General features: G+C 42.4%; 1 protein-coding gene across 7 annotated transcripts in view; it reads right to left on the bottom strand.

Moving 5' to 3' along the window:
• The window catches only part of RP1L1 (RP1 like 1), a 66,428-nt gene extending 60,183 nt beyond the window's left edge, over positions 1 to 6,245 (bottom strand). For 5 of the 7 annotated variants that reach the window (XM_045055646.1, XM_045055647.1, XM_019828657.2 and 2 more), the window contains exons 1-2: positions 6,110 to 6,245; positions 5,724 to 6,015 (exon numbers count right to left, since the gene is read on the bottom strand). The gene's annotated coding sequence lies outside the window, so the exon portion shown is untranslated. Of the gene's footprint in view, positions 1 to 2,835; positions 2,978 to 5,723; positions 6,016 to 6,109 lie in introns of all 7 variants that reach the window. The other 2 variants (XM_045055644.1, XM_045055643.1) reach the window with 2 other exon arrangements.
• Between the last annotated feature and the right edge of the window lie 7 nt (positions 6,246 to 6,252).

Consider the following 6,252-nt stretch of genomic DNA (forward strand, 5'->3'; position numbering starts at 1 on the left):
TACTTTGGTCATTCTTAGTAGGTAGAATAACGTTTTTAGAAAATTTTATTTTTATGTATTTTCTTTCAATGTACCTATGCTATATATATGTAAATAAAAGTTATGTGTGCCATGTAAGTTCCTTTAGGGAACCAGTCAAGATTCTACAGAAAAACAGAACCAAGAGGAGAGATAGATAGATGATGATTTTAGATAGATAGTTGATAAATGATGGTGATAGATAGTAGATTTATAGATTGATAAATTGATAAATGATTGACAGATGATGGTAGATGATAGATAGATAGATAGATAGATAGATAGATATTAAGAAATTTATTTTAAGAAATTGGCTTATATGATTATGGTATGTTAGTATATTAGTCCAAAATCTATAGGACAGGATGGCATTCTAGAAACTTAGGTAGGAGTTGGTGCTGCAGTCTTAAAGCAAAATTTCTTCTTTTTCAGGAAGTTTCAGTTTTTTTCTTGAAGCCTTCAGTTGATTAGAAGAGGTCCAGCAACAATATCAAGAGTAGTCACCTTTACCTAAAATCAACTAATTACAGCTGTCTATCACACTTGGAAAATACCTTAGCAACACCTAGATTAGTGTTTGATTAAATAACTGGGTACTAAAGTCCTGTCAAGTTGGCACATAAAACTGACCATCATAGACAGGTAACACAACGTAGATGAAATGGCACTAATATCGGGTCAGAGGGTTCCAGTCTGAACTCTGATAATCTAGTGATGTTCCCTTTGCTCTGGGCCTCATTCCATTATCTGGAAATTTAAGGGCATGGACAAGAATACCTTTGTGTTCCCTTCCAGATGTAATATTTTTAAATATTAAATATTTTAAATATTCTGATTTTAATTTAAATGTTAAATATTTTAATTTTAATATTTGATATGTTAAAATACGACTTTACTGTGTATTTTTTTGTACTTCTAGGATCCACAGTCATGTCTTAGTATGATGATGAAGGTGATAAAAACAATGTTGATCAACATTATAGAATATGAAGATTCCCCCCCAAAATTAAAAATAGAACTACCATGTATGATCCTGAAATTTCACTTCTGGGTATGTACCCAAAATAAATAAAACAGGATATCAAAGAGATATCTGCCCCTCCATGTTTATTGCAGCATTATTCACAATAACCAAGATATAGAAACAACCTAAGTGTCTACTGATGAGTGAATGGATAAAGAAAACATGATGTGTGTGTGTGTGTGTGTGTGTGTGTGTGTGTAATGAAATATTATTCAGCCATAAGAAAGAAGGAAATCCTGCTGTTTGTGACAACATGGATAAAACTGGAAGGTATTATGCTAAGTGAAAAAAGCCAGACACAGAAAGACAGTTATTGCCTGGTCTCACTATATGTGAAATCTAAAAAAAAAAAAAAAGTCAAACTCATAGAAACAGAGAGTTTAAAAGTGGTTGCTGGGGCTGGGGTTGAGGAAACAGAAATAGGGAGAAGTTGGTAAAAGGGCACAAACTTCCAGTTATACGATGAATAAGGTCTGAGGGTCTAATGTTGTAACATGGTAACTACTACAAAAAAAGTTGGTGATAAAGGATGAAAAGAAAAAGTAATGATCAGACCTGCCCTGAATCACTCAAACATAGCCGAAATCTCCAGGTTATAGTGTATATCATAGCCTTCTGAAGGAAGCAGTTACGTAAACTCTACTTGAACACTAACTGGAGTCTGTGAACCTAAACATCCAGGTCTTATCTAGAAAATTCTTGAATCCGGCAATCTTCAATGGCTGTTAGTATGGCCAACTGTTAAGGTCAGGGTTTCAACACTAGTTTTGTGATCTTGTACAAGGTATTTAGTCTCTCTAAGCCTCAGTTTCCTCATATGTGAAATGAGAATGACCATTATTATATCTATCCTATGGAATTATTGCAAGGATTAAAAAGAGATAGTTAAAGCTCCTGGAATATAACTCTATTTACTAACTGAAAGTACTCTTCAGCATTCCTTGGTAAGTACATGAAATTGTTTTGTTTTTTGTTGTTTTTATGACCAAACAGGCCTGTAAGATCGATGAGCTGAGATACATACATTCATTCCACAAACAGTAAATAGGAAAAGGCACATCAAGTACCATTAAGTTCAAGAGTGCTGGACTCTGGGGTGCCTGGGTGGTGCAGTCGGTTAAGCGTCCGACTTCAGCCAGGTCACAATCTCACGGTCCGTGAGTTCGAGCCCCGCGTCAGGCTCTGGGCTGATGGCTCGGAGCCTGGAGCCTGTTTCCGATTCTGTGTCTCCCTCTCTCTCTGCCCCTCGCCCGTTCATGCTCTGTCTCTCTCTGTCCCAAAAAATAAAAAAATAAAAAAAAAAAACGTTGAAAAAAAAAAGAGTGCTGGACTCTGTGGCTTTTGTATGGATCTCATGGGAGATCTGAGAAAAGTCCATGTTTAACTAAAGAACATTGGGTGTGGCCAAAATGAGCCACGTTCATAGGTAGGTCCATAACCTGTTTCTCTCCTGTCAATATCACCTCACGATGCTTTCAATTATTCAACTAACAAACACTTACTGAGTACTAGCCACCATCCAGGCCCTACACAAGGCATCAGGGCCCCAGAGAGGAAGAAGGCATTGTCCATGTCTTTGTGGGACATGCAAGCTATAAGGAGAGGCCCTCAATAAACAGGTGAAATGTCCTGTCATTATGATAAAGATAGTCACATTCATTCAACAAGCCTACTATGGCTTGGAGAACAGGGAATAAAATAGTCATCAATAAAATAAAATACTCTCATGACTTACAATCTAGGGGGAAACAGTCATTAAAACTAATCATTCAAATGGTTAAGTGAACACTTACAATGTGCAAAGTGCTGCTGGTGATGCATTTAGTGCCATAGACCATGTCACAAGGGCTCAGGAAAGCTTTCCCCGGGCAAGAGATGATTAAGCTGAGACATGAACCAGAATGATGGAGGCAGAATGAGGGAGGAGAGAGTGTTCTAGGAGAGAAGACAGTGTATGCAAAGTTCTGGAGGGAGGACAGAGGAGGACTGGAAAAGTGTGGATGGGTAAGGCCCGGAGGCAGTGGGTATAGCCACCAGGATGGACTGGACAAGAAAGAAGAATCCAGATCATTACAGTGCCTTTTAAGCCTCATGAAGTCTTTGGGGCTTACTCTGTGAGCAACAATTGTATTGCCAGTTTGAAGCAAGAAACTGACATAGTTCAACTTTATGTATGTTATATATTTGTGTGTAGCAAAAAGGGAAGATATAATTTACATAAAATAAAATTCAGAGATCTTAAGTGAGGATACATGCTGGAGTAAGTAACCAACCCTCAAAACAAGATGCAGGACATTATGATCACTTTAGCAAGTTCCCTCTTGCCAACGTCCATTCCATAATCAGACTTGTTTTGTATGTTTATTTACTCTGGCAATAGTGTAGAGAATGGGTGATGGGGGTGGGGGCAAAAACTGATGAGGGATATACTTGGGTAGTAGCAATGGGGATTGAAGTGAAGGAGCTCAATAAATAGAAGAAAACGTTAGTAGAGCTTGGAATGTCTGGGAAGGAACAGGGGAGGGGCAGTCAGGAATGACCCACAAATAGCTGGCTGGAGTAGTTGGAGGGACGCCTAACCACCCTGGGGAAGAAGGATCTGGAAGACTTTCCAGAAGAGCTAATGTGCAGGCTGAGTTTTGCAAAATCAATGAGAGTTAGCCAGGTGAGGGGAGTGAAAGTGCATTTTAAGAAGGGGGTGGCAAAGGACAATCTCAGGGAAGATCCTGGGAATGAATACAGATGAGAGCACCTGGATCTAGCCTCACCTTAAATATACCCTAAGACATTTTACTTCTGTGCAACAATAAAATCTCACTTGGTCTAAGCTAGTTTGAGCTTCTGATGTAACAGAGTTGTGGTTATGAGGAGAAAATTGAGAGGGATGGAAAAGGAGGTGAGAGCAGCCTCTAGGTCCAGGGTGTTGAGCCCCAGATCAATGCCACTTAGGAGAGAAGTCAAGAAAGAACACCTGAGTTTCCAGGCACAGTGACTGACCTGTAGGACCTACCCCAGGACTGTGGGCAAGGACAGCTCCCACCCAGTGGGTCTAGACTCGGAGACTCACCCCCTCAAACCACTGTGTCAGGATCCACTCCCCCTGGCAAAACACCCCATGAAAATCCTGAGCCCCCAAGGACCCCAAAAACCTAGCAAAGCTCCCCAGTCATCCATTCTATGAGAGAAGACTGAGCACTTTAACACTCCCCAGGCTGGGGGTAGAGGTGAGAGGACACATCCATTGCATAAATTTGGAAGTCATTTGCAATGGATGGACATTGAAGTCATGTGGCTAGAAAAAAAAAATCCCTCAAGAATATGTGACCTGTGACCATTGAGGACATTATGCTGAGTGAAAGAAACCAATCACAAAAGGGCAAATACCGTATGATTCTGCTTATATGAGATGTCTAATATATTCACCCTCAGAGCCAGCATGTAGAACAGTAATTGCCAGCAACTGGAAGAAAAGGAACACGTAGAGGTGCTCATCAATGGGCATAATGTTTCAGTTACATGGGATGGATAGGTTCTAGAGACTTGCTGGGTGATGGATTGCCTGTAGTTAACAAGACTGTGCTGTGCACCTAAAAATGTATTGAAGATAGATCTCATGTTAAGTGTTACCATAATAGAGCTTTTATTTTTTTTATTTTTTTTTATTTTTTTTCAACGTTTATTTATTTTTGGGACAGAGAGAGACAGAGCATGAACGGGCGAGGGGCAGAGAGAGAGAGGGAGACACAGAATCGGAAACAGGCTCCAGGCTCTGAGCCATCAGCCCAGAGCCCAACGCGGGGCTCGAACTCACGGACCGCGAGATCGTGGCCTGGCTAAAGTCGGACGCTTAACCGACTGTGCCACCCAGGTGCCCCCATAATAGAGCTTTTAAAAAGAACATGTAGTTTAAAAAGAGAAGAGGGTAAGGATCGAACAATGGATGACACCAACATGTCAGGGACAAATAGAGGAAGAGAAGTCTTCACAGAAGGCAGAGAGTGAATGCATGGAGAGAGAGGTCATTCAGGAGAAAGCAGCTTATGAGAAACCATGAAACATCAGCCAAGGATGACAAGGATGGAAAGGGATCCATGATGCAGCAACCACATGTTGCAAAATGACACCCTCTGTGAGATTAACAAGAGTGTGAAGGTTGCCAGAAAGAGAATGGGTAAGTTGGAATGAGGAGCCCGAGGCCCTCGTGGGAAGGAAGGGCACCCCCTCCCCATTCCTTTAACCCTAGTAATTTGCAGGAGTGGAACAAAGTGCCCTAAGCAAGTTTTTCCTCATGGCGGGAAAGACAGCAAGGGGCCCTGAAGTAATATGACCATGAGGGTAACGAAAGTGGTACAGAACAGAACTAGCCTGATGGAGTCACTGGGCTGATGGTAATAATACTTTGAGTAGTTGAAGTGGTAGATGCTAGATGCTTGGGCTCTCTTACTTCTTCCCTGACTCAGGGAAAAGCTATAACCTGGGAGCTGTCACTCCTGGCCAGGAACTCCCTTGGTAGGCCCTAACGCAAAGAGACGAGGAGACCTGGGAAGGTACCAATGGAGGCAGCTGCAGGATCAGACAGTTCAGCCACCAACCTAAGCCAGCATCCAAGGTTTTCTTCATGGAGGCTCCTGGGCAAGGAGTCATGGCTTACAGTCAAGGAGGCAGGGAAAGCAGGACTTACCCTTGTCAGTGGGCACCAGGGCTTCCAGGACGCAGAGGGCAAAGCTAGCCAGGAGAAGACTCGATCCCTACTAATCTCGGCATGTGGATGCTTGGGCACCGTGCTAGGGGACACCCCCACAGAGCTGTTTCCTGCACCCCAAAGCAAAGTCAGGATACAGGGAACAGGAAGTCACAGATGTTACAGGCCAGTGAAGAAGTGGGATGAAACTAGACCTTGGTGGGAATAAAGTCCAAAAGCACGTGAAGACAGTAAATGGAGGTCCGTCTTTTCATGGAGATAAATCCTTGACCTTGAAAGGAAGGAGAGAAGTGGGGCTTGGGTTAGAAGGATATGGAAGATGGGGGCATTCGTGAGTGTTTATAGGAAAGCCTGAGAAAGCTCACCTCTGTGAAGGAGAGGTGGGACAAAGGAAAGGGACCAAGGCCCCTGAAGCAGGTGTTGGGGGATGAGACCCAGAACCCAGCTGGAGAGGAGGGGCCAGGAGAAAAGAAACCTGGAAGAAACCACCTCAAAGCAGACCCTATGA

The sequence above is a fragment of the Felis catus genome, chromosome B1, assembly GCF_018350175.1.
Source record: "Felis catus isolate Fca126 chromosome B1, F.catus_Fca126_mat1.0, whole genome shotgun sequence".
Classification (NCBI taxonomy): Eukaryota; Metazoa; Chordata; class Mammalia; order Carnivora; family Felidae; genus Felis; species Felis catus.